The 26,989-nt window shown below is 42.5% G+C and overlaps 1 protein-coding gene across 4 annotated transcripts in view; it reads right to left on the bottom strand.

Annotated features, from left to right (window-relative positions):
- Positions 1-26,989, bottom strand: part of SGMS2 (sphingomyelin synthase 2) — a 95,927-nt gene that overhangs the window by 43,074 nt on the left and 25,864 nt on the right. For 3 of the 4 annotated variants that reach the window (XM_070433444.1, XM_070433434.1, XM_070433455.1), the window contains exon 2: positions 16,387-16,497. The gene's annotated coding sequence lies outside the window, so the exon portion shown is untranslated. Of the gene's footprint in view, positions 1-4,682; positions 4,707-16,386; positions 16,498-26,989 lie in introns of those variants that run through there. The other variant, XM_070433474.1, reaches the window with a different exon arrangement.

Here is a 26,989-nt window from a genome sequence, read left to right as displayed (position 1 = left end):
GAAACAGTCTAAGTGCCCATGAGCAGATGAGTGGATTAAAAAACTGTGGTACATTTACACAACGGAATACTACACGGTGATAAAAAAGAAGGAATTCTTGCTATTTGCAAAAGCATGGATGGACCTGGAGAGTATTACACTAAGCGAAATAAGCCAGTCAGAGAAAGGTAAGTATCATATGATCTCACTCATATATGGAATCTACTGAACAAAATAAACTGCTGAACAAAATAGATCCAGAGACATAGAACCATGAACAGATTGATGAATCTCAGAGGGAAGGTAGGGGTGACTACCAGGGAACTTATATGCATAGCCCATGGACACAGACAACAGTGTGGCGAAGGCTTGGGAGGGGCGGCTGCAGGGAAGAGCGGGTAAATGGGGAAAACAACAACAAAACCCAAAGCGGACATCTGTAATCCTTTCAACAAGAAAGATAAATTTTTTTAAAAAGAACCCACCTTGGGAACCAGTAGATTCGCACAGCCAGAGTGCCCCTGCCGCTTCCTCTGGACACACAGTAAAAACATTCTGAGCCACCTGGGAACACCTGGCATTTCCTTTATAGCTGTGACTCCCCGTCTGTGTCAACTCACCTCCCCCAGCTTTTCCATTTATGTTCACTTTCAGATGGGAGGGTGGGGTGGCAGGGGGAATTCTCAAGAGAAATAGAACAAGAACAAGACCAGGGTATGTTTGACCTGCGGGGTTTGTCTTTCCCTGTGTTGTGATAAGAAATCCATTACAGTGAAGACCAACCACGTGGACATGTCTCCAGGCCCCATCTTGCTTCAACTAGAAGAGCTCTACTTTGCTTTCTATTTTTACCCAAAATCTCAGTTGAAATCTGGGTTCCAGGGCCAAAAAGTTTAAAAACAAATGATATCAATGCAAGGCCCTGGAGCGGAAGTTAACAGGCCACCATCCTTATCTATATTTGGCCACAGAGAAGCCGTGACTAACCCTGGGTGGGTCATTTAGCAACCTCAGGTTTCGGTTTTCTAATACATTTTGCCATATTCAAATATATACAGGGTAGGGCCAAGTAGGTTTACAGTTGTGAGTACATGAAACACGGAGTTTATTCTTATTTATTAAGTATTGTGTTATTTTCCATATGAACAACTGTGAACCTATGTGTGCTCCACCCTGTACATGCATATAATTCTATACAAAGAAAGCAAAGATATGTTAGTGATCTCACCAAAGACAGTTAAAGAAAGCAAATAAAAATCCCATTTCTCACAGAAAGAAAAGAAGTAGGATGAAGTATCTTATTGATGAGTGTACAAGAACCATCAGAAGTTCTAGGTATTTATTTCCTCTTAGTGCTCAAAACACTACCATGTGATTGGTCCTAGGATGTGAGAAATCGATTCCCTCAAAGATTTAAAAATTTGGGGTATTTTAATTTAGCCTGGTGTAGATAATTGACGGGCAACAGCTCCATATGGGTTTATTAAGACACAGGCTCTAACCCTGACTTTATCACTTGATGAAAATTAAAGCAATCTGTATACTGTATTGCGAGCCACTACCCAAAGTCAAACCTTCTTCCATCACCATATATTTATCATAGAATTGCACACATGAAACCTATATAATCTTATTAACCACTGTCACCCCAATAAATTTAATTTTTTTAAAAAGGGGGAAAAAAGTAAAACAATCTTCTTTGACCTCAGTTTCTTCCACTTTTCTCACAATTCTCAAATAAGGGACTATGTTAAATGATTGTTCATTTGCATATTACAATAAGAAAACATGGTTTATCTTATATCTTTATTTCTCATGGTCAGAAATGACTTTGTGGAATAGGCCACATGAAAAGGGAAATAAATTCATGGGAGAATCATCCATTAGGTTCCATTCACTATTTAGGCATCTGAATGGAGTAGACTATTACATGGAATCTGATGCAGAACCTCCTTTCCACCAGGACTGAGTCAATTAAATAACATTATAATGAACAGCTCCTGATCTCAGGCTTAAAACAAAGAGAGAAAGAAAGAGAGAGAGAGAGAGAGATTAAAACTAAAAAAAAGAAAAAAAATGTAATAAGGTGGAAGGTGAAAGGTCATATCTCCTAGAATAAAAGATAGCTAATTAGATTCAAGGCAACTGACGGAAAGTTACTGGGTAAGCTCAGAGGCCAATACCAAAGGCTATAAAAGAATAAAGTATTATGTTTTATTATACCAATTGACCATTATATGAATGCAGATTCAAAATTAGATAATAATATGATACAGATTAGTTTAAACATAAGCTATATTTAAAATACTTGGTGTTTAAAATGGTCTTTCCTGAAATATTTAACATTGAAAAAAATTTCCCAAATGATCTGAAATTTTGTATCTTGATTTAGAGTTCATCTATTCTGCTAGCATTAATGTTTCAAGGCAGACAATTTACACTATCAAACAAGACTAGATGTCTCTGGTAATGGATCAGCAATCCTACATTTAAATTTATTTTTTCTGTGTAACAGGCTATTCCAGGTTTAATCCCAGACATGACACACACTCCTGAGCTAAATAACTTCTGAAAAGCAGCTGGTCATATGTTAGAACTCTGAGGCATTATTTATGGTTTCTTCCATTTGTGAATAGAAGTTGTCTGTTCATTATGATTAATGATTAATACAGCTTTCCATCAAGTACAATAAAGATTTCCAATGAAAGACTGAGAATCTAAATTAATAGAAAATTCTAGGTTCTCTATAAAACAAACCGAACTTGAAAGCATTTCTCCTAAAGTGACATTCTGAACTCATAGAAAGTTATTCAAAGTATAAGACTGCATATAAAGCACGGATTCTACTTTCAATGCCAAATTCAGTGAAGCACTATGTACTGTGGCTTCAAGGAATGTCAGAAAATTTTACAGTTCAAGTTTTTTTCTTAATTTTACAGAAATCCAAAAGTTAACCTAAGTCGTGAGGCTATTATTTTGGCAATAAAGAAATCTCAATAGTTATTGAATAAGATGGTATCATGTACTTATTTTTTACCACTGACCAGGGCTTTTAATCATTTTGAAATTAACTGTAGTACACAATGATGAAAACCTCTGGAGAGGTTTCTTAAATGATGCTATAATGATAATTTATAAATTACAGTTCTCAAAGTCATAAAAGAATAGACAAATCATTTAAAAGTTCTTACCTATCTTTGGGTTTTCCTTCATTCCCTCACAATTCTGCCCCCACCACTTAGGGAGTTATCTAGAGGGAAGAGGATATGAGGCCACTGCCCCAGCGCTTCTGATAAGAGACTGGTCTTCCCAAATACTAACATGTTAATACTAACACGTTAATACCACAACCACTTTATGGGGTAGGTACCCTTATCACCACCATTTGAATTATGAGGAAGTGAAACTTAGAAATTCAAGTCCAGGGTTCACGTTCTTAGCTACTATGCTATGATTGATTTTCCAAGATTCTGGTCTACTTTACAATTAGAAATGTACTAATTTTTTTTCTACTAAAAGCAATGAATTTCTCTTCCCCATGAGTCCTTCTGGGGAGAGATTCCAGCCTGCCCCCTCCCTCCAACCTTCCTCCCCACATTTACCACGCAGGTTATAGTCTCAGTTTGCCCTTCCTTCCAAACATCAGCCAGCCCCACCTTCTAACACATGGTTACCAGTTCTGGCTCATCTGGTGCCTGAGAGGATGTTGATCCCACTTTCCAGTGACTTATAAGAGGGGCATTTCCTGGAAATATTGCAGGTGGACATTTCACTGTAATGAGATGTTTAGTGTTTGAATCAATCCTGTTGCCTAGAAACCTGTTTGTGTTTGGCAGGAGGAAGGTGACTAAGGCACAGGTACAGTCAGACCTAAAGCAGATACTTATTAGCATGACCTGCTCCCAGCCCTTGACTGTTGATTTCATGCTTAACCTTGACACTGTTCCTTCCCATATCACTCACTGTTAAGGGAGACAGTCCTTCCTTTCTTTTCAAGACAGAGAAATTCAAAAGGCACTATAGCTGAAATATATGCTATAATGCTGTACTTACTGAATTCTGAAGAAAAGCTTTAAGACAAAAGATCATTACTTGACTCTTACATATGAAGAGAACTAAAATTATGTGGTGTCATAGAAGTAACCTGCCATCCCTATAAAATTAGGTTCTCTCTCATAAATTCAATTAATATACTACATTCTCAAACAGCACTGAGTCACTACTTTTGACCTCAAGTCAAGAAAGAATGTTTTCAGGCAACTAGAGGGCTGACTCATGTGGCAGGTCACATTCAGGCCAGAAAAACTGTTATACACATACCTGTCTCTCTCTCTCTTTTTTATTTGAGGGTGGGGAATAACAAGAAGTAATTGATGACCACATCTAAGTAGCTTCAGAATGGAGGGGTTTCACAATCAAATACCATAATATATATAAATATATTGCAGTTGGCCAAAGATCATTTACCAACTTTTATTTTAAAACTTAAGTTAGCATGCACACCTAAGTCACTCTAGAAGCCAAAAAAATCTAAAATAAAACACTCTAGAATAAAAAAAAAAAATGGCTCGCATTTCATATAAATTCTCCACCAGTTATTGCTATTCCTCTAACATTTTGGGGCTCCACTATTTTTCTTAGTCATTTCTATGCATTAAATATTCAAAAAAGGAAAAGTGGTTTAAACAAAAGCAAGCACATACACACATAGCAGATACTGGAGTTTTCTCTTTGTCCTTCTTTTCACCCATGCCTGCTAAAGACAAAAAAGTAAGAACTAAGGGTGTGCCTAAATGATACCTTAGCTTAGTGGGAAAGTACTATATCCCAAATTTATGTAATACTTATAGACTGAAGGATACAAATTAATTTAGAACATTTTTTTCTTCCCCTCACCAAACACTATCCATCCTAACACAAGGGTTCCAGTATGCCTGTATTAAATACTATTAAAAGTCTAATAGATGGACACTTCCAGTCAAGATGGTGGAGTAGGTCAATGCTGTACTCACCTCTTCCCATGACCACATCAAAATTACAACTAAACTACGGAACAGCCATCAGAGAATCACCTGAAGTTCTGTTACAGAAGTTCTGTAACTGAAAACATATAGAAGCAGCAGCATCGAGACTTGTAGGAGGGGCACTGGTAGGATGGGCGGCAACATGGAACAGGCTAGTCTCACACCAGCATGTGGTGGTTAAAAATCGGGAGCGGGGCTGCAGAGCTCCTTCTCAAAGGAGCAAGGAGTCCCAGACCCATACCGGGCTCTTCAGCCCAGGGTTTCAGTGCCAGGAAGAGAAGTCCCCAACGGAGATTGTGGTTTAGTGAGACAAAGGGCTGATGGAGTCCCAGGTGTTCCTCTTAAAGGGCCTGTGCACGGACTAACTCGCTGACTCACTCCCTCTGAGCTTCAGCTCTGGGGCAGCAGCTTGAAAGGCTCCAGGGACATACGAAAAGGAGCTGAATTGTCCGGCATCAGGGCAAAGGCTGGAGGGGCAGCTTTCTCCCAGACAGAAGTGCTGGCACAGGCCATTGTTCCTTTGCTCAGCCCTCTCCCCACTGAGTTAGCAGGCAACGTATCTGAGTCTCTATCAACCTGACTAACACTGTTCACCCCACCGTGGTGATTCCCTGAGATCCCAGTCCCATCCAAGTTGTGGGCCTACACAAAGTTTTTCCAGTGGCTTTTCCATACCAATGGCTGGTCTTGGTTCATTAGGAAACATAAAAAAAGAACTAATCAGAAATGAAGAATATAATAATTGAAATGAAGAACACATGACAGGGAATCAATAGTAGAACAGCTGAAGCAGAGGTTCAAATCAGCAATTTGGAAGATAAGGAAGCAGAAAACACCCAATATGAACAACAAAAAGAAAAAAGAATCCCAAAAAATAAGGATAGCTTAAGGAGCCTCAGGGACAACTTCAAATGAACCAACATTTGCATCATGGAGTTGCAGGAAGGAGAAGACACAGAGCAAGAAATAGAAAACCAACCTGAAAAAAATAATGATGGAAAATTACCTAAGCTGGTAGAGGAATTAGACATACAAGTCCAGAAAGTACAGAGAATCCAAACTGAGAGGAATCCATAGAGGCCCACATTAAGACACATCATAATTAAAAAGCCAAAAGTTAAAGAAAAACATAGGATCTTAAAAACAGCAAGAGAAAAGCAGTTAGTTACCTACTAGAAAGCTCCCATAAGACTGTCAACTGATTTCTCAACAGAAACTTTGCAGGTGAGAAAAGACTGTTAAGAAATACTCAAAGTGATGAAAAGAAAGGACCTACAATCAAGATTACTCTACCCAGCAAAGCTATCATTTAGAATCAAAGGACAGAAGAAGTCTTCCCAGACAAGAAAAAGCGCGGCCTGAGGTCCCCTGGCCTGGCGCTGGGGTGCGGGCATGGCCTGAGGTCCCTGTCAAGCCCTGCCGGGTGGGGGGCGTGGCCTGAGGGCCCCTGCCAAGCCCCACCAGACAGGGGGTGCAGCCTGAGGTCTCCCAGCCTGGTGCTGGGATAGGGAGTGCGGCCTGAGGTCCCCCATCAAGCCCCACCAGGAGGGGGGTGCGGCCTGAGGTCCCTCACCCAAGCCAGGCATCATGCAGCATCAGGTCCCTGCTATTTGGTCATGACATTACGGTGTCCCGGCTAATTTGCATATTCCTCTATTTTATATATATATAGACTAGAGGCCCGGTGCACGAAATTCGTGCACTGGGGATGGGTGGGGGGTCCCTTAGCACAGCATGTGCCCTCTTGCAGTCCGGGACCCCTCCCTTGTTACTGCCCACCTGCTTGCTGCTTCCTACCGCTTGGCTTGCTGCTCCTTAGTGCTGCCACAAAGGCCTTGGGTCTGCTGGGTGCCGGGCCTGCGGGTTTGTGTCTCTGATACGCCCAGCAGCCCCAGCACCAAGGTGGCGGGCCTTGGGGCTGCTGGGTACAGGCCCCCCGTTGCGTGTTTGTGTCTTCTATCAGGCCCCCAACAGCCCCAGCACCACCTAAAGAACTTAAGGGAAACTATTTAGTCTTCTTTTAAAAGCAATCTAGTTTAAAAATGAGTTGCAGTTAAGACAGAACAAAGAACATGGTACCTAAGAGTGAGATAGACTGACAGAAGGAGAGGCTGGGCACTGGTCAGGGGCTTACATGCCAACTGCTCTACACCTGGGAAATGATGTAAAATCGGTTTCTTTAGTTTTCTGCTTAATGGTCTTCTCCATCACTGAGGTCAGAGGAGCCGCCTTCCAGCCCGTAGGCTGCTTCTCAGAGTCGGAAATTTCGCCATAGGCCTCTGCCTAGGACAGGACCTCTGAACCCCCAGGGTGCATAAACACACAGGGCTTCCATCAGGCTCTGCTGATCCCAGGCCAGGAGGCCTCTCAGCTCTGCTGATCCCGGGGCGGGGAGGCCTCTCGGCTCCGCTGATCCCCGGGCAGTGAGGCCTCTCTGCTCTGCGGCTTCAGGGCTGTTTGGCTTCGCTCTACCGCTTGGAGCCTGAGTATGCAGGTTAACCGCCATCTTTTAGCTTCTATAATTGAAACATTGTATCTTTTGGAGCTGTTGTTTCAGGAGCTCAGAGCCCCGCAGCTGCAGGTGGGAACCTTGGTTTCCTCTATCGCTGGGGCAACCAAGCATCCTGTTCTCAGCTGCCTGGCTGCCTGCCGCCATCTTGGCTGACAGTTAATTTGCATATACTCACTGATTAGCCAATGAAAAGGGTAGCGGTCGTAGGCTAATTACCATGTTTCTCTTTTATTAGTGTAGACTAGAGGCCCGGTGCACAAAAATTTGTGCACTCGGGGGGGAAGGGGGGGTCCCTCAGCCCGGCCTATGCCCTCTCGAAGTCTGGGACCCCTCGGGAGATAACGACCTGCTGGCTTAGGCCTGCTCCCGGTGGCAGAGGGCAGGCCCAATCCCTAAGTGCAGCCCCTGGTCGGGCTCAGAGCAGGGCTGATTGGGGAGTTGGGGCGCCGCCCCGTCATGCACAGAGCAGGGCAGATTGGGAGGTTGTGATGCCACCCTCAGTCACGCTCAGGGTAGGGCCCATTGGGGGGTTGGGGCACCGCCCCCTGTCACACTTAAGGCAGGGTCGATGGGGAGGTTGTGGTGCCACCCCCTGTCACGCACAGAGCAGGGCCAATCAGGAGGTTGGGGCGCTGCCCCCTGTCACTCACAGAGCAGGGCCCATCACGGGGTTGGGGAACTCCCCCCTGTCACGCACAGAGCAGGGCCCATCAGGGGGTTGGGGAGCTCCTCCCTGTCACGCACAGAGTAGGGCCAATAGGGGAGTTGGGGCACCGCCCCCTGTCACACACAGAGCAGGGCGGATCAGGGGGTTTGGGTGCCACCACTGTCACACTCAGGGCAGGGCCGATGGGGAGGTTATGGCTCTACCCTGTCACACACAGAGCAGGGCCCGTGGAGGGGGGGGGGGGGCAGGTTTGGGCGCCGCACCCTGTCACACACAGAGCAGGGCCGATCAGGAGGTTGGGGCTCCACCCCCTGTCACACACAGAGCCGCAGGGCGATCAGGGGGTTTGGGCGCTGCCCCCTGTCACGCTGATCTGGTGCCAGGAGGCCTCACTGCTCCGCTGATCCCAGTGCTGGGAGGCATATTACCCTTTTACTATATAGGATAGAGGCCTGGGGGCTGGCTGGTTTTCCCTGAAGGGTGTCCTGGATCAGGGTGGGGGTCCCCACTGGGGTGCCTGGCCAGCCTGGATGAGGAGATGATGGCTGTTTGCATCTGGTCACACACCCTTCAGGGTGGGGGTCCCCACTGGGGTGCCTGGCCAGCCTGGATGAGGAGATGATGGCTGTTTGCATCTGGTCACACACCCTTCAGGGTGGGGGTCCCCACTGGGGTGCCTGGCCAGTCTGGGTGAGGGGCCGAGGGCTGCTTTCAGGCTGGCGGTTTTGACTGCTTTCAGGCTGGCGGGAAGCTCCCAACCACTCCTTTTTTTCTTTTTTTTTTTCTTCTGGGCCAGCTTTAGCTCTGGCTCTAGCTCTGAGGCTTCCACTGCTGGTTTGTTTGCCGTTCTATAATCGAAACAATGTATAACTTCAGCTCTGAGATCCCAGCCGGCTATATTTGTTAGAATGTTTCAAACTGCCAGCTCAGAGGCCTGCAAGTCAGGCGGGGAACGTTGCAATCTGCAGTCACTGGAGCAAGGAAGCCTCCCTGCTCGCTTCAGTGCATGGCTGCCGGCCGCCATCTTGGCTGACAGTTAATTTGCATAAGGATACGCTGATTAGCCAATCAGAAGGGTAGCGGTCGTACGCCAATTACCATGTTTCTCTTTTATTAGTGTAGATAGCCATATATGGAAGCAACCTAAGTATCCATCAATAGATGAATGGGTAAAGAAGAACTGGTACATATATACAATGGAATATGATTTAGCCTTAAAAAAGAATGAAATCTTGTCATCTGCAACAACATGAATGGACTTAGAGCATATTATGCTAAGTGAAATAAGTCAAAGACATATAACATACAATTTTACTTATATGTGGAATCTAAGAAACAAAATAAATGAATGAACAAAATTGAAACAGGCTCAGAGATACAGAGAACAAACTGATGGTTGCCGGATAGCATAGGGTTGAGAGGATGGGTGAAAAAGGGGAAGGGATTAAGAGGTACAAATGGGTAGTTACAAAATAGTCATGGGGATGTTAAGTACAACATAGGGAAAACATTCAATGATATTTAATAACAATGTTTAGTGTCAGACGGGTACTAGATTTACCAGGGTGATCAATTTGTAAGTTATGTAAATGTTTAATCACTATGGTGTACACCTGAAACTAATAAAATATATGTCAACTGTAATTGAAAAAAATAAAAATTATTTTTTATTTTGTTGTCGTTGTTAATCCTCACCTAAGGATTTTTTTCCATTGCTCTTTCAGAGAGAGAGGAAAGGAGGAAAGGAGGAAAGGAGGGAGGAAGGGAGGGAGGGAGGGAGGGAGAGAGAGAGAGAGAAACATCGATTTGAGAGAGACACATAGATTAGTTGCTTCTTGCACGTGCCATGACTGGGGGTGGGGAGTGAATTGGCAATCCAGGTACGTGCCCTTGACCAGGAAACAAACCCGTGACCCTTTGGTGTTTAGGCTAATGCTCTAATAGATTATATAATTTTACTTTGTCCTTGACAGCTATAAAAAGGGTATGTATATAAGTTTACCTAACAAAGATTTTCATCTTCAACTAATATGTTAAAGCTTTATTGTCTTTAAAATGTTTTCTTTTTGAAAGGCATGTCATAGGGGGGAAAATATTTCCATGTCTATAAAAATACTGAAATCTAGCCTTAGCCGGCTTGGCTCAGTGAATAGAGCATCTGTCTAGGAACTGAGGGTTGCAGGTTCGATTCTGGTCAAGGGCATATGACTGGGTTGCGGGCTTGATCCCCAGTAGGGGGCGTGCAGGAAGCAGCCAATCAATGATTCTCTTTCATCATTGATGTTTCTATCTCTTTCTCCCTCTCCTTTCCTCTCTGAAATAAAAAAATAAAAAAAATCCTGAAATACACCAAATTCTATAATAGCTTTAAGAAAGGGGTATTCTGATTTTTAGAACTGGCTTATTATTGGTTACCATTAGTATTGGCAAGTAATATGGGATCAATTGTTCTCCAAAATATTTTAAAGTCTTTCACCGTGTCTAAAGATGGTTCTCCCAGTTTGGGGTTCATGGCTGATAAGTGCATCTGCTTCGTTCAATCCTGTGAAATGTTTGGGCTGGTGCATGTAACTGGGGGTAGAAAACTTGGCTTTTCAGATTTTCAAAATAGAGTTTAGTCTTGGGGAATGAAACTGCCAGCAGAAAGCTTAGTTATTAGGTTCATGAATCTGTTGTGGGCTACCTGCATAATGCAAGTGTCAGTAACAAAAGAACATTTGTTCCCATGCTCCACTAAAGCTTCCTGACAATTACATAGGAGTAACGCCTCCTCTGTGGTAGCCAGCACAGTTTCCTGCATTTGTGTACTCTGAGAGCTGAATTACCAGGAATTCTGTCTCATCTTTTGAAACCTTATTTAACCTTCATTTAGATATCTGAACGTCTGCTATGGCCAGGTGAACCAGACAGACCTTGTCCTTGCCTTAGCCGAGCTGGAAGTCTAGTTGGGGAAATAGTAGTAACACAAGGAAAAACCTGTGAGCATGAAGAACCAGTGCTCTAGACCACAATGAGCATTTTAAACCACCTAAATAGAAACACTTCTCTTTAGATGCCATCTAATTTCTTTAGGGAAAGCAGCTTAAATGAATAAACCTTTATGTTTAACACGTTTGTCAGTTTTCTATTTGAGCATTTAAAATTTTAAATGAGGTGTTAATACACAATTATACAAAATAAAACTGTTTCAAAATCTTTGGGCCTATGTCCTATCTATATATATGAAAGACTAATATGCTAAGTGTCTGTCCAGGTAATAACATCACGTATCAACATCTGGCTTCCTCTCCTTAGTGATAACTAGCCTCCTTGCAGTTTCTTCAGCCCAGGAACATGCCTTGCTTTATAGCCAGGTGCAAACATTTCACACTTTAACCAAATGTCTGTGAAGCATTTTTCCCTGCCTCATCTCATCTGATCCTCACAGAAGTGCTGGAGTAGGTAGATAGGAGACTCGGTGGAATCCTATTTTCTTTTCATTAGCCAGAAAATGGAGATTTAGAAAGTTCAGAAACTTGACCCAACTGAAAAGAAGAAATGGTGACTTCAGGTTTTCTGAAAATGACTTCAGGTTTTCTCACTGTGCAGAATATAGTCAAACACTGCTGCAGTTAAATATTTCACCCTTTCTTCTCCCTGCGTGATCTACAATAATAATCTGCTTTGTGTTGATATTTACTGCTGTGTTGCTGACAATTACCTGAAAGAGAAGTTGGGGTGCTTCACTGGGCTGGAAAAAGTTTAGCTAAATCAGAAAGCAGGTCTAATTAAGCAAATTTATTCTCTCTATATAAAAGGCTAAGTTGACTTTCGCATGTGCCATACATATAAAGCTCTCACTGGTGCCAATCGCAAGTGTGTTTTAATCTGTCATTGTCGATCGTGAATTTGGTTGACACTTCTATTATAGAGAAAGGGCGAATAGCGATATTAAAATATTGCTTCTAATTAATTTCCTTTCAATGTGCATGAATCCATGCACCGGGCCACTAATTTATACATAAAGATCTGCTGTCCTGAGTGAAGTCTCTAGGATTATTTATTTGTAGGTAAGTTTTAGAATGAGAGCAGGATTAGAAATCAGACTGCCTAACTAAAATCCTGTGGCTATAAATCCAAAGGTATTTGAGTAAATGCATTTATTCAATCATCAAATTATAGAAAATTGAAGCAAGAAACTTTTAAGCCTGAATATCAACATTGGGAGGATCAAAGGACCAGTTGTGGATTTGGCACTAAACATTAGACCGTTCAATACCCGGCAGCCTTCTTGTTGCCTCCATTTGTAGATGTAAATAATAAATCACTGCTCAGAAACCTGAGGGATTACACATTTTACAACAGAACACAGACTGCAAGTCAAGATATAATGCCAAAGGTCAATTCATTGCATGCTTAAATTTTTTGTGTCACTCACCACTAACACTGCAGACAGAATATTAAAATCTTTGCATCGCTGACTGTGTCAGGGTTCCCAAGACCACTTCCAGTTCAGTGATTCACTGGGAAGACTCAGAGGACCAGCATTTGGTTGTATTCATGGCTATTTGTTATAGCAAAAGGACACAAAGCAACATCAGCAAAGGAAAAAGGCACATGGAGCAAAGTCCGGGGAAGACCAGCAGTGAGCTTCCAAGGGCCTTTTCCCAGCGGAATCTCATAGGTCAGACTTAATTCCCCAACAGCTGTGACAACACCTGTGAAATGCTATCTGTCAGGGATGCTCATTAGTGACTCAGTGCCTGGGGTTTTTACTGGGCTGGCCACATAGGCACCTGCCAGGCCTTTACCCCAATTCCTCCCAGAAGGCAAGCAGATATTCAACATAAATATTACTGTCTGCACAAACAGTTCAGGCCCAGAGACATTATGGTGGAAACCCTACTCAAATCTAAATTCCCAGAGGCTAGCCAAGGGCCAACCTTACAAGCAGGCCTGTCTAACTAAGGACAGCTGTCTCAGGCCCGCTGTGATACCTCATTTTGTACACTGTGCTATTTCAATTCTCTATCATATAGGACCAAACTACAGGAGAAAAGGACTTTCTCCAGCAGGTCACGTAGGTACATCATGAGCCTGAGAAGCATTTTTATCCTGTGTTTTCAGAACTTAAAATGGAGCATTTTTAACATGAACAAGCATTATTTTAAATGACATAATAGAAGATTTAAGATGGCCTTTAGTAGTCCACTTGTACAATAAAAACAGCCAAATTCTATGCATTTTCTTCTTTAAAAAAAGAAGCACCACTGAAAACTCTAACAAACAATATTCCTATATTGAAACTCCTGAGACACCATTTAACCTACCCAGACTGGCAAAGATCCAGACCCTGGACCGTTCCTCTCACACATTCCTAGCAGTGCTGAGAATAAGAAAAACCCCCTCTGGGAGGCAATTTGATAATATCTATCAAAAGTATACACAAACCTTATGACTTGTGATTCTACTTTGAAAATTGACACAAATATCATTGCATACATGCCGAATAACCTATGTGCAAAGTTATTTACTGCAGCATTGTTTAAGAGCAAAGGATTGGCCGCAACCCAAATGCCTATCAATAGGTCACTATTTAAATTGTGGTACATCCATACAATGGACTACTCTGTAACTGTGGAGAAAAACAAAAAAAAGAATGAGGAAGCTCTCTTCGTACTAACGTGATGGATGCTCCTACATACACTAGAAGACGTATATTGCAGAGAGGTATAGTTTGTTATCTTTTACTTTATGAAGGGAGCCAAGATGAATTCATAGTCACATTTGCTTGTCTGTGCATGGAGAAACAGGCAAGGATGCATTAGACACTGGCAATGGAAGCTGGGAGGGGATGGTAGAGGCAGAATTTGGGCAGAATCTGCAAACCTGAAAAAAATGTTTTGAAATAGTATACTTGAGAAGTAATTCCTCTTTCTTTCCTAAGCCCAACCTGGCATCTTTTTATTTGTTGTTTTAATAGGCTTCTATATTTTTTCAATGATTCATCTAGAGCAGTGGTTCTCAACCTTCCTAATGCTGCAACCCTTTAATACAGTTCCTCATGTTGTGGTGACCCCCAACCATAAAATTATTTTCGTTGCTACTTCATAACTGTAATTTTGCTACTGTTATGAATCGTCATGTAAACATCTGATATGCAGGATGTATTTTCATTGTTACAAATTGAACATAATTAAAGCATAGTGATTCATCACAAAAACAATATGTAATTATATATGTGTTTTCCGGTGGTCTTAGGAGACCCCTGTGAAAGGGTCGTTCCACCCCCAAAGGGTTTGCGACCTACAGGTTGGTGACCCACAGGTTGAGAACCGCTGATCTAGAGCATAAGGTTGCATTTATCTTGTTTTCCAAACCAGGTTCTTTTTTTAAATATATTTTATTGATTTTTTACAGAGAGGAAGGGAGAGAGATAGAGAGTTAGAAACATTGATGAGAGAGAAACACGATCAGCTGCCTCCTGCACATCTCCCACTGGGGATGTGCCCGCAACCCAGGTACATGCCCTTGACCGGAATCGAACCCGGGACCCTTCAGTCCGCAGGCCGACGCTCTATCCACTGAGCCAAACCGGTTTCGGCAGAAACCAGGTTCTAATAATGTTTTCATCTTGGGTCTGGCTGCCATCTTGAAGGGGGTTCCCCAAGATACCTGGGAGTGAGTCAAGTTCTCTGCACCTCCCTTCTCTCATGTGTTTGCTGAGGACATTCGGAAGCTTCTTTAAAGCTCCACGAAAGCAGGGAGTTTGCTTTGTTCACTGCCTTGTTCTCAACATTAAAAAGTGCCCGGCACAGAAATCGTTCAGTAGGTATCTGTAGGATAAATGAATTCTGTTCTTTGCCCAGCTGCAATGGGACAGACACCACCAGACAAAGGGAGAGACATCATTGGGGTCAAACACTTAGAAATGGTTGTCATTCCTAGTACGGGCCTGATATAGGGATTCAAATCCCAGCAACATTCCTAGAATTATTTTGAATTTTACTGACGACAAATAAGCCTATAGAATGTTGTGCTGAACAGTAACTCTTAAATGTTCATAAAAATTTCTTTTTGATTAACTTGGAATTATAAGGCCCTGGAATGCATCTTAGGACTGGTCTTTTTAGGCAAACACCACACTAATTAGTAATGATGAAAAAGAATGGCTATCCTAAGACTCAAATGAGCCCCAGTCATAAGGGGCTTATATATGTAGAGGAGAGAAAATATTTTGCATTAAAAATGCAACTGATATTTTTATTTTCAAGAATAAAATTATCATTGAAATTAAATCCAAATTGGTATAGACAGTGAACCGACTTGCAAATGTCAATCACAAAAGAGAAAACCTCCTTCCTCCTTAATGGACATGGAATGGATGTAATTACCACTCCGTTTTAACCTTGGTTTAAATAACTATAAAGCAGAATGATTTTGCTAGTAATAATTGCAGGAAAGTTGCTGAATAGGTGCAGAGCTGATTAATGCTTCTTTGAAGATCTTTAGTACCACAAACTTTTTTTTTTTTAAATAAATTTTTATTGATTTCAGAGAGGAAGGGAGAGGGAGAGAGAGATAGAAACATCAATGATGACAATCATTGATTGGCTGCCTCCTGCACACCCCCTACTGGGAATCAAGCCTGAAACTGGGGCATATGCCCTGACCTCCCTGGTTCATAGGTTGATGCTTAACCACTGAACCACATGGCCAAGCATGACTAACTTTTCTTAATGCACAGCTGAGGCAGTTACTGAGTCTAGGGGGTCTCTCTAAGGGAATGTTACTTAAGAGGATAATAATGGGGGTGGGGGGGGGGTGGTAATCCATGGAAGAACAGCACTCCAGGCTAAGGAGGAGCTGGTTCAAAGGCCCTGAGCAAGAATGAGCCAGGTAGGTGTAGAAGAACCTCTTGGCAGTAATGGGAAGAAGTCAGAACATTTTGGTGTTACCTCTATTTCTCTTGCTGGCATTTAGGACAACAATCCAACGATAAAGGAAGCAGCCATGTACCTGATTTCAAGCACTCAAGGAAGCTTGAAATCTAAGCCTCTCCTGAGAATAACATAGACATTCTCATTGCTAAGGCATTTATGAAAGAAATATCTTAACTGGAAAACAGAAGCTAGCAGAGAAGTTGCAGGACAATTGGGAGGCAGCCAACCTTCCACTGATGCAAATTATATGTATGATATAGTGCCAGGAAGCCCCAAACGTACTGTTTGCAGATGGTGCCAAGCAAATCCCACTCTGGTCCTCACAGCAGTTGACACTCTGTCTCGCAGCAGATCCTTTCTTCGAAGAGTGGTGTGGGGCAGAGGAGGGTAGCTCTACAAGGTGGAAAAAGTGAGAGGTTAAATAACAATGATGCATTACTGTTATGTTTTGTTGGTTTCCTGGGGGTGGCGGTGAAATCAAGAGCTATCTGACCCTGGCCCCAGGAAGACACAGGTGCTAACAGGTACCAGCATCTCAGAAAGAGAAAAGCAACTTGGCCATTCATCCCATGGACATCTCCTTACTACACGGACAGACCCTGTTTGGAGGTGCAGCGAGAGAGGCAGCCACATTCCCTTCCCTCACAGGCTCACCTTCTCACATGGAACAAACCAGCAGATAAACAAGAAGATTGTGGTAAATGTCACCTAGAGAAGTCAGTCAAATAAGACCAGGGCTGATGTGGCTGATTTAGAGCAAGCAGTCAAGAGGTCGCTCTGAGGGAACGTTAAGAGGATAATTGGTGGTGGGAGAGGGGGGCGGGGGGTGTCCATGGAAGAACAGCACTCCAGGCTAAGGAGGAGCTGGTTCAAAGGCCCTGAGCAAGAATGAGCCAGGTAGGTGTAGAAGAATAGAAAGGCCATATGATCAAGGAGTAAAGAAAGGCACAGGGCAGAGGCCAGGCCACCCAGGGCTTTGCACAAAGGCAGAGGGACCCGCTGCATAAGGGCAAACAGGAGACTACCTGTATACAATCTTTAAACCAAATGGTGGAAGGTTCCCTTTGAAATACATACAGCTGCTGTGGCAGGGGTTCTCAACCTTCCTAATGCCGCGACCCTTTAAAACAGTTCCTCATGTTGTGGTGACCCCCAACCATAAAATTATTTTCGTTGCTACTTCATAACTGTAATTCTGCTACTGTTATGAATCGTAGTGTAAACATCTGATATGCAGGATGTATTTTCATTGTTTGCGACCCACAGGTTGAGAACCGCTGGTTTAGTGGATTTTTAAAATAGACTTTATTTTTTAAAGCCATTTCAGATTCATAGCAACATTGAGCAGAAAGCACAGAGATTTCTCATAGTTCCCCTGCCCCCACAAATGCATAGCCCCCTCCATTATCAACATCCCCCACAGAGTGGTATATTTGTTTTGACTGAAGAACCTACACAGACACAGCATTATTACCCAGTATCACATAGTTTACTGTACATTAGGGCTCACTCTTGGTGTGTACTTTCTACAAGGTTTGGCAAATTTATAATGACAGGTACCTATCATTATGGTATCATACAGAGCAGTTTCACTGTCCTAAAAATCCTACGTGCTCTTGTCTATTCATCGCTCCCTCTCCTCTTTTAATGGATTTTAAGTAACTGAAGTCTGTCTTGTGGGTGGAAGTAAACATATGCTGCCAAAGTCCAGGTCTACAGTTCCTAGAACCACAATATGAATATCCTAAGAGCACAGCCTGAGATCAACACACACACACACACACACACGCACACGCACACCTGACAGTTGATCTATGTATCTTTTAACCACCTTACAAATTTTGTTAAAATCCATGTTTAACAGTCCCAGGATAGATACCTATCTGCAACCAGAAACTGATCTTCTATTGAGATATCACTTTCACCAAAAACATTCAACTGCTGGCAGAGACTCAAGAATGAATGTGTCGCTCTTAGGAATATACCCGCGGAAAACGGAAACAGTCGTCCACACAGAAACCTGTGCGAAAATGTTCACTGCAGCACAGTTCCTAATAGCCAAGGAGTGGAAACAATCCAAATGTGCACCAACTGAGGAGTGGGTAAACAAAAGGCGGTGCGCCTTATCAATGAAAACTGTTTGGCCATAAAGAGGAATGAAGCGGCGACACGCTTCAGTGTGGGTGAACCCTGGCAACATTATGCTAAATGAAAGAAGCCAGTTTCAAAAGACCACATCTAAGTGAAAGGTGCAGAGCAGGTAAACCCACAGAGACAGAACGTAGATCAGTGGTTGCCAGGGGCTGGGGGTAGCGGGAAACAGGGAGTGAAAGCGAATGGGTTTCTTTTGGGGGGGGTGCACATGTTCTAAAACTAGTGGTGGGGATGGTTACACAACTCTGTAAAACCACCGAATTCTCCTCTTTAAAAGGGTGGGTTTTATGGTATGTGATCATATCTCAATAAAACTGTTATAAAAATAAAAGACCAGAAGTGTGCCTGAAATGCAGCGTGGGGATGAAATACACTTCTACGGATCAACAATGCCCTGTTCCAGTAAGGCCCACCACAGAGGTAAGCAGCTCAGTTTCATATTTCACACCCTGTACCACACTCTCGGTGGGACGTGTCTAACCCTCTGGAAGGACCACCCGCCCTTGGAGGGTGTTTTTCTCGTTTCACGGGGAACGTTACTCCAGCGATTGGCTCCCCTCTCTCTCTCGACTTCACTCCCATCCCCACTCACCTGACCCTGCTCCCAGCCGCTGCCACGTTTCCCCTGGGTGACAGCAATCTCTTCCTCACCCCACCCCCGAATTTCCACATCCGTCTTTCTAAAATTCTACTCTCCTACTTTAAACCCTTCCGAGGTCCCCATAATTGAGACATTTCTACAGCACTGAGACTCTATTAGGGAAAAATAATGTATATTCAGTCAGGTAGTAAACCAGCGGTTCTCAACCTGTGGGTCACGACCCCTTTGGCGGTCGAACGACCCTTTCACAGGGGTCGCCTAAGACCATCCTGCATATCAGATATTTACATTACAATTCATAACAGTAGCAACATTACAGTTATGAAGTAGCAATGAAAATAATTTTATGGTTGGGTCACAACATGAGGAACTGTATTTAAAGGGCCAGAAGGTTGAGAACCACTATTAAAAGAACCAAAGGGGTCATGTGGCCCTTAATATTGAAGGTGCTTACAAATGCAGCCTCCAGGCACCCCAAACGGCACCTGTGCCTGCCTCCAGTGACTGCGGGAGTGTTAACACCCACCAACGATCTCACTGGGTTTTGCTTTGTACCTGCCAACTTGACCTGCTCTATCATAAGAATCGATTTAATTACCTATTTAGGAAGTTGAGTTAAATTAGTTCAGAGGGCATGAGTGGGGAGAGGGGGATATGGGGTAACATGGGGATAAAGACACATGTAATAACTTAATCAATAAAAAAATAAATAAATAAAATAAATTAGTTCAGAGCAGCGATTTCAAATGGTGTGCCACACGAATTTTCAAAACATGCAATACCTGACTATTTAGTCAGGGGCACTGATCTCTTTTCCTTTGGATTGTCACATTAAAAAATGACAACAGCACAGTTCACCAGTGTTTCATTTTATATTGAGGTGCTCAGGTTGGAATAAAATGGTATAAAAAGCAAAAAAAAAGAAAGAAAGAAAGAAAGAAAAAGACAATAGCTGTCTGGTATGAATGAGTCAAAAATATATCTTTTTTTTGTCAGATCAGCAAAAAAACACAATATTTTTGGTGTGCCACAGAATGCTAGTAATGTGTGCCAGGAGAAGGAAAGCTTGAAAATCAAGCTTTAGAGAAATGCCTGCTCAATTAAGAACTGGGCTAACAAAGAGATTTCTCAAGGAGACACATCCCCAAGGGCCAAGGCTTTTCGGATACCTACACACACGGCCATATACAGAAACAAGCCCAGAGCGTCAAACTGGGAGAAGCTGAAGTCAAAGTAGCTCATAAAACAGCAACATTTTGTTCCTTAGGTAGGAAGCACAAGCCAAATGAACAAGCAGATAGCAGCTCTTGGGCCATAACTTAAGTCTGTGGATGATTATAATTATTTATGACATGGTATTAATTACACTAATAATGTTGTCAGCTCACAGATTTTATTCAATTACATGGCTAAATGTGACTTTCATCCAGTCATATTCAAAATGTGTGCCCTTGCCTGGCTGCTGTGTCTCAATGGTTGAACGTTGGCCCATGAACAAAGAGGTCGCTGGTTCGAGTCCCACTCAGGGCACATGCCAGGTGGCGGGCTCGATCCCCAGTAGGGGGTCTGCAGGAGGCGGCTGATTAATGATTCTCTCTCATCATTGATGCTTCTATCTCTCTCTCCCTCTCCCTTCCTTTCTGAAATCAATAAACAAATATAAAAAAAATGTTTTTAAAGAATAAAAAAGGGGGTGTGTGGTAGAATGCAAATTTGTGCTTACTAGTCCAAAGATTCTTTTTGTATACATTCTAATGTTGTGTCATGTTTTAAAAGGACCCATTTTTTTTAAAGTGTCACAGACATTCATGATTTATATTAATTTTACGTATATGTACCATGCATAACTTCAGAAAAGAATAAAGTATTAAAAAAAGAGAATAAAGTATATAACATATGAAATATGACCGTGAGAAGAACAATGCAGAGTCAGAGAGCCAGAAATAGAGGCCAGGGGTCCTTGACCACAGATGAGCTGGAAGAGGGCTGGCATTTCTGTTACTGGAGGCTGTCCTACCTGCTCCTGGGAGGGAATCCCTGCTGAGGCAGCAAAGCTCAGGGGCTGGGAGCAAGGATTCTGAAACCCAGCATCACACTCAGCTCCTGTGGGACTCCTGGCACAATACCCTGTGCCTCAGTTTCCTCATCTGTCAGTAGGGAAAACAACAGCACTAACTTCAGAGGGTCTTTGAGAGCCCTGAAGGAGTTAGTGCTTATGAAAAGCTTAGAAACAACACCTGGCATACAGTATGCACTATCCATGTGTTAGCTGACTAAAACAGAGACCCGACCGGGGGTAATCGAGTGTACTAGTACTAGTTACATCTTACGAAATGACTCTGGCTCCCAACTCCTTGTTCCAGACTCTGAGAAAGAGTGTGCATGTCTACCCATGTGTGTTGGGAGGAAGCAGGGAAAACAAGCTTTCCTTCATATAGCTCTAATATGGTCCCTTCACGTCTGTACACAAGAGACAGCGAGCAACAGCAAGACCAGGTAGACTCCCATAAGACATTACACGATAGTAGTTCATCGTGCCCCTCAGTAAATTCCAAAGCCTAAGTTTCTAGAGTCTCTTTGGGAAGAACCATGGCAATGGGGTACACATAAGCACCTCTAATGACAGGGAAACAGCTGCTCCAGAAACCGCCCCTTATGCCCATCTCCCCAGCCCAGCTTCCAATAGGCTGAGGAGCGGCAGTTCCAAATTGGTGGGACAAGTTCTCTAACGTCAGGAAGTGACAAAAATACGGCCACATACCAAGTAAACCTGATGAGTTGAAAAGCGATTTCCCCCACAAGGCTGTGTTTTAAGTCTAAAGGACTTGGGAGTCACTGTCTGGCGAAGGAACAGCCATAATCATCTCAGGGGATAAAACAGCTCAGAAAAAGATTCCCACTTGTCACAGTTACTTCAGGTTCTACCTAACAATTACACGGGGGGCTTCCAATTACAAAAACTATTGTGGTTCAGGCACATTCTATGGTAAGCTGGAAAACAGGTAATATTTTTTTTAAAAGACCAGTTATTAGAGAACAAATCTTAGCTAAAAAGGGACCTTTGTTCCTTCGGATGTTCCCGTACTGCACGTGGAAGGCACGATGCAGCTGAGCTTCCGTGGCTAGTCCCCACGGCTGTGGATGAGCTGATGTCCCAGTGATGTGGCCACCTTTTTCAACCCATTGGCCAAAGTATGCTGCACTTAAGGCTAATTTTTTAAATAATTTTTCTTCAGATGAAATAGTGTTCATCTTAAAGTTGTTAATCAACTGTAGCAACGTATTTTCATTTTAATACTTGCGGGGTATCGCTAAAGCCACCAAAGAAAGAAGAAAGAGGTATCTCCACTTGCAATTCACAGGCCTCAGCATTCCGCAAAGAAGGAGAGTGAGAGATGCACGTAAGATGAACCCTACACACCCTGGGCAAACACCACCTCCTAGCCCAGGGTTGGGCAAACTTTTTGACTCGAGGATCACAATGGGTTCTTAAACTGGACCAGAGGGTCGGTACAAAAGCATGGATGGAGTGCTTGTGTGAACTAATATAAATTCAAAGTAAACATCATTACATAAAAGGGTACGGTCTTTTTTTTTTTTTTTAGTTTTATTCATTTCAAACGGGCCAGATCCGGCCCGTGGGCCGTAGTTTGCCCACGGCTGTCCTAGCCAGTGATGGCGAACCTATGACACGCGTGTCAGAGGTGACACGCAAACTCATTTTTTTGGTTGATTTTTCTTTGTTCAATGGCATTTAAATATATAAAATAAATATCAAAAATATAAGTCTTTGTTTTACTATGGTTGCAAATATCAAAAAATTTCTATATGTGACACGGCACCAGAGGTAAGTTAGGGTTTTTCAAAATGCTGACACGCCGAGCTCAAAAGGTTCGCCATCACTGGTCTAGACACTCTCTCGATTCTCTCTCAGACAGGATAAGAGCCCCTTCATCAGCTCCACGTGGTTCCACATGCTTTCTCCACCATCAGTTTGCTCCTTGTAATTATTTAATCAAGTACAGTGGGGCCTTGACTTACAAGTGTCCCGACTAACGAGTTTCTTGAGATACCAGCTGTCTCTCGGCTGATTTTTTGCACTGAGTTGACAGAGTAATTTGAGTTAAGGAGCTCCTTAACGAGCTCGGTCTCGGAACGAATTAAACTCATAAGTCAAGGCCCCACTGTATTGGTAAAGCTTAACCTGTCTCTCTTCTGTCAGACCGAAAATTCCATGAGGGAAGCGACCACACCTGTTAGTTTTTCTGCTGTCTTCCTGGCACACAGCTGCCTGTGCACTAACTTCCTCTTTGCAAGACAGCCAGCTGTGCTCCTGAGAAGTCCCAGGTGAGCTCCTTGCAAGGAAGAGGACGTCACTGAAGCAATCTTACAAAGGAGGGGGAAGGGAAGGACGTGAATACTACAAAGCCCATGGATGCCTTGAAGGTTTTCAGAAGCAGATCTGAGAGAGGAGGAGGGAGAAAATGGAGCGGGAGGAACGACCCACTAATTTAGATGGATGATTTCAGGATAAAATAGTATCATGAGAACTCAAACAGTGTTTTCTAATTATAGACTTTTTAAATTTAAAATATCTTGAAAGTTCACTCTGTACTTTCCTCTGCCTAATACCGTTTGCATTCAAAACATCCCAGAAATAAGATTTTTTTTTTTTAAGTCCAGAGAGTAAGGTTGAACAACAGATTAAAATGCCCTGTATCTGGCAACCTCTACTTCCTATAGTTTTTCTGTTGGGTCTTCCATGAAGAAACAACTGCCGATCTAATTCTTTCTTTCTTGACACAAAGTTGTTATTGCTATGCCTGGACTCCTAAAACTCCTAAGAGTGACATGAAGGTCATGTACAGTGAAACTTAAATAATTATTTAACTTACTGAAATGCTTTCAGACCTTCTGCAACAAAAGGAAATAACCCCTTTATTCCTTTACACTGAAAGTGCAAAAGTGTTTACTCTTATTGGTGAACAAAGAAACGCAAATCAAAAAAGCAAGCTACTATGTGTTGCATATTAAATCGGCGGCCCCCAAAATCATCAAGCTGCTCTCCAGGACTATTTTAAAATACATTTCTAATATTTTATAAGTACACTAAGAATGTGAACAAACATTAAGCTCTGAGTCTCTGACATTGTTAATAACAGTGAAAAACTGGAAATGACGAAGTGTCCAACAACAGGGGACTGCTTAAATAAATGGTGGGGGACGGATACAATGGAATATGAAACTACGTCTTTACCCTGTCTAGTGACAGGGACAAGTTCATGATATAGTCAGATGAACAAAACAATATATGTATGATCCTATTTATTCTGGTTTTTTTATTTCTTTAAACATATTTTTATTAATTTCAGAGAGAAAGGGAGAGGGAAAGGGAGAGAGAGATAGAAACATCAGTGATGAGAATCATTGATCAGCTGCCTCCTGCACACCCCACACTGGGGATTGAGCCCACAACCCAGGCATATGCCCTGACCAGGAATCGAACTGTGACCTCCTGGTTCATAGGTCGGCCTCAACCACTGAGCCACACCAGCCAGGGGCTATTCTGTGTGGGGTTTTTTTTTAAGTTGTATGTGTAAGCATAAACATGCTGGAAAGATAATGCAAAATGAAAATGTTAACAGGTGATAGATTTGGGGGGCTGTTTCTCTCTTTTCCATGTCCTGCATGGAAAAGGAAACAGTCCATTTGCTGAGTGGAGGAGCTGGGGATTAAGAAATTAAAGAAAGACCAAGATGCAGAAATAGATTTTAAGCTGGGGCCAGGTGGGCGCCATCCTCTCTGATGGAGAGGTGGCAAAAGGCAGCCTGAGCCACACAGCAGGTTTATTTTAAAGGCCTAGATTTACATATCTAGTTCCGCCCCTGCCTGATTAACATGTCCAGCCTTATTGGGGAAGCATGTTCCGAGGGCATGGCTCTGCCTATGCTCTGAGTTCAGCTGACAATAATAAGAAAATGCCTAGGTGCCTCCCAGGCGGCCCTCTACAATAGATACATAGATGACTTAAGTTTTCCTTTTGCTTATCCAGGTTTAAAATTTTCTGAAATGAATATGAGTTGTTATTATCACTAACAAGTAAAAGAGAAAAGATGAGTTGAGAACTCCCAACACAAATTTTTAAGTATCAACTACCATATTAACAGTTTCTTAAAAAAGTTTATTGCAGTAAGTACACAGTCTATTTAATATCATTATGTACTAAGGATAAAAATAGTAAACCTCATTTTTTTCATTTTGGTCACTATGTGTGGGGCGAGCAAATAAAAACACTTTGTCCTGAAAAGTTAAAAGTTTTCTTCTCAGCAAGATGCCATGTGTGGTGATGTGGCACCAGGTAGCTAAAAGGTTAGCCTCTCCGGGTAAATATAGCATAATTATATAGTTCATAAAATTAAAATGTACATGTTTACTATGATTATTACTCTTGCTCAAATAAAATTCTCTCTTTGAAAATAAAAATGAAACTAGACATGGATAAATATGAATTAAGATAGAGACAAATTTGGGAGGTGGGGATTATTAGAAATAGGGCTTCCCAAGAGAGTTCACCTCTGGTGAGGGAGAGGGGATATTTGGGAAGAAACAGAGTAACTCCTCAGGATATACATAAGTATTAGAAAACTTCAAGGACCCTGTAGTGTACACACCAGAGTAGGTTAACAGAATGAGCAGACTAGCTTATACCTGAGTAATTGAGCTAGAGCTAAACTTATGCTAACTCGTCAGCTCTTGCTTAGAAGTGTCCTGCAGATTCCCAGCCGTTCAGGTCTCTTGGTTCTGCCAACCATTTCCTCAATTTTTTATTTTTTCTCTCCTAATCTTTCGTTGTCTTAAGATTTCTAAGAGGCTGTTTACTCGAGCCTCCTCACTAGTTATCAGCAGTTTGCTTCCATTTTATGAGAAGCTTGTTTTAGAAAAGGAATAATCTGTACTTAATTATAAAAACTTTATTTGGTTTACCTCATCCGTTATTACCCACATCAGACACCCTCACCAAACAGGTTTCCAACGTTCCTTCTATGCAACCTCAAACAAATTACATACTCTCTATCACAAAGCAGCATCTTTTAATTGAGGTCTTCTTTTAAGCCTCAGAGGAAGGATCATGTTTAGAGAACAAAATGAGAATCAAGAAAGTTAACTTTCAGGACTCCAAAGAGCTATCTGGTGTCCAAATGAAGGAACATTAAAGTGCCAAGAACAACTGAAAAAGAGGAAGAAGAAAGAAGGAAGGTAAATGAGGGGCATACTAGAAGTTTGTGCAACTGGACCTTGAGCGAAACAAAGAAAGATGAAGCAAAGCGCCCAAAGGCCTGAAATGATGGACACATTTCAGGGATAGGGGTCAGAGGTGAGCGGCAAGATTCAAACCAGAGCTCTGCTGCTGGGGGAGCCCAAGGCATCTTTCAGGGTGTAATGGACCATCCACAAAATGGATGATGACGGTGACCAAATGAACAGGCAGCCACGTGCTTTCATTCTGAGCTTTTAAGCCATGCGTGGTCGGAGGCTGTACCTCAGGATACGGGAAGGAACGGTTTAAGGAGTAAACATTATGAATGCCATTATTAATAACCATACTACTCTCTTGCTTTCAGAGTACAACCCACAGGCCTTGGATAGCTAACATACCATGATCTCAGAATATGGCACCTTTAAGAGAAGGGTGAGCTTGAGCAGCACATGGAAAAAGAACCCTTGAGGTCCTCCCCCAGCGCAGCGGATCTCAACCTGTGGGTCGCGAACAATGAAAAAACATCCTGCATATCAGATATTTACATGACGATTCATAACAGTAGCAACATTACAGTTATGAAGTAGCAACGAAAATAATTTTATGGTTGGGGGTCACCACAACATGAGGAACTGTATTAAAGGGTCGCGGCATTAGGAAGGTTGAGAAGCACTGCAAGTGTCTAAGGTAGAATTCTGATTCATCCTTGTAGAAAGGTTTACAGGTAGCAAATACTGTAATCCCAGTTTCCCATCACACTTCTGGACAGACAGACACAAATGTATAAAGGAAAGGCAAGCATGTGCACTCTCTCCAGTGAGGATATACACACTCATGTTTCACTTTTCATGGTACTTTTTTTTTTATTATAT

This window comes from Myotis yumanensis, unplaced genomic scaffold, assembly GCF_028538775.1.
Source record: "Myotis yumanensis isolate MYYU_CA2020_CCGP unplaced genomic scaffold, mMyoYum1.0.hap1 SCAF_1, whole genome shotgun sequence".
NCBI classification, from domain to species: Eukaryota; Metazoa; Chordata; class Mammalia; order Chiroptera; family Vespertilionidae; genus Myotis; species Myotis yumanensis.
This window is presented reverse-complemented; position numbering and strand designations above follow the sequence as displayed.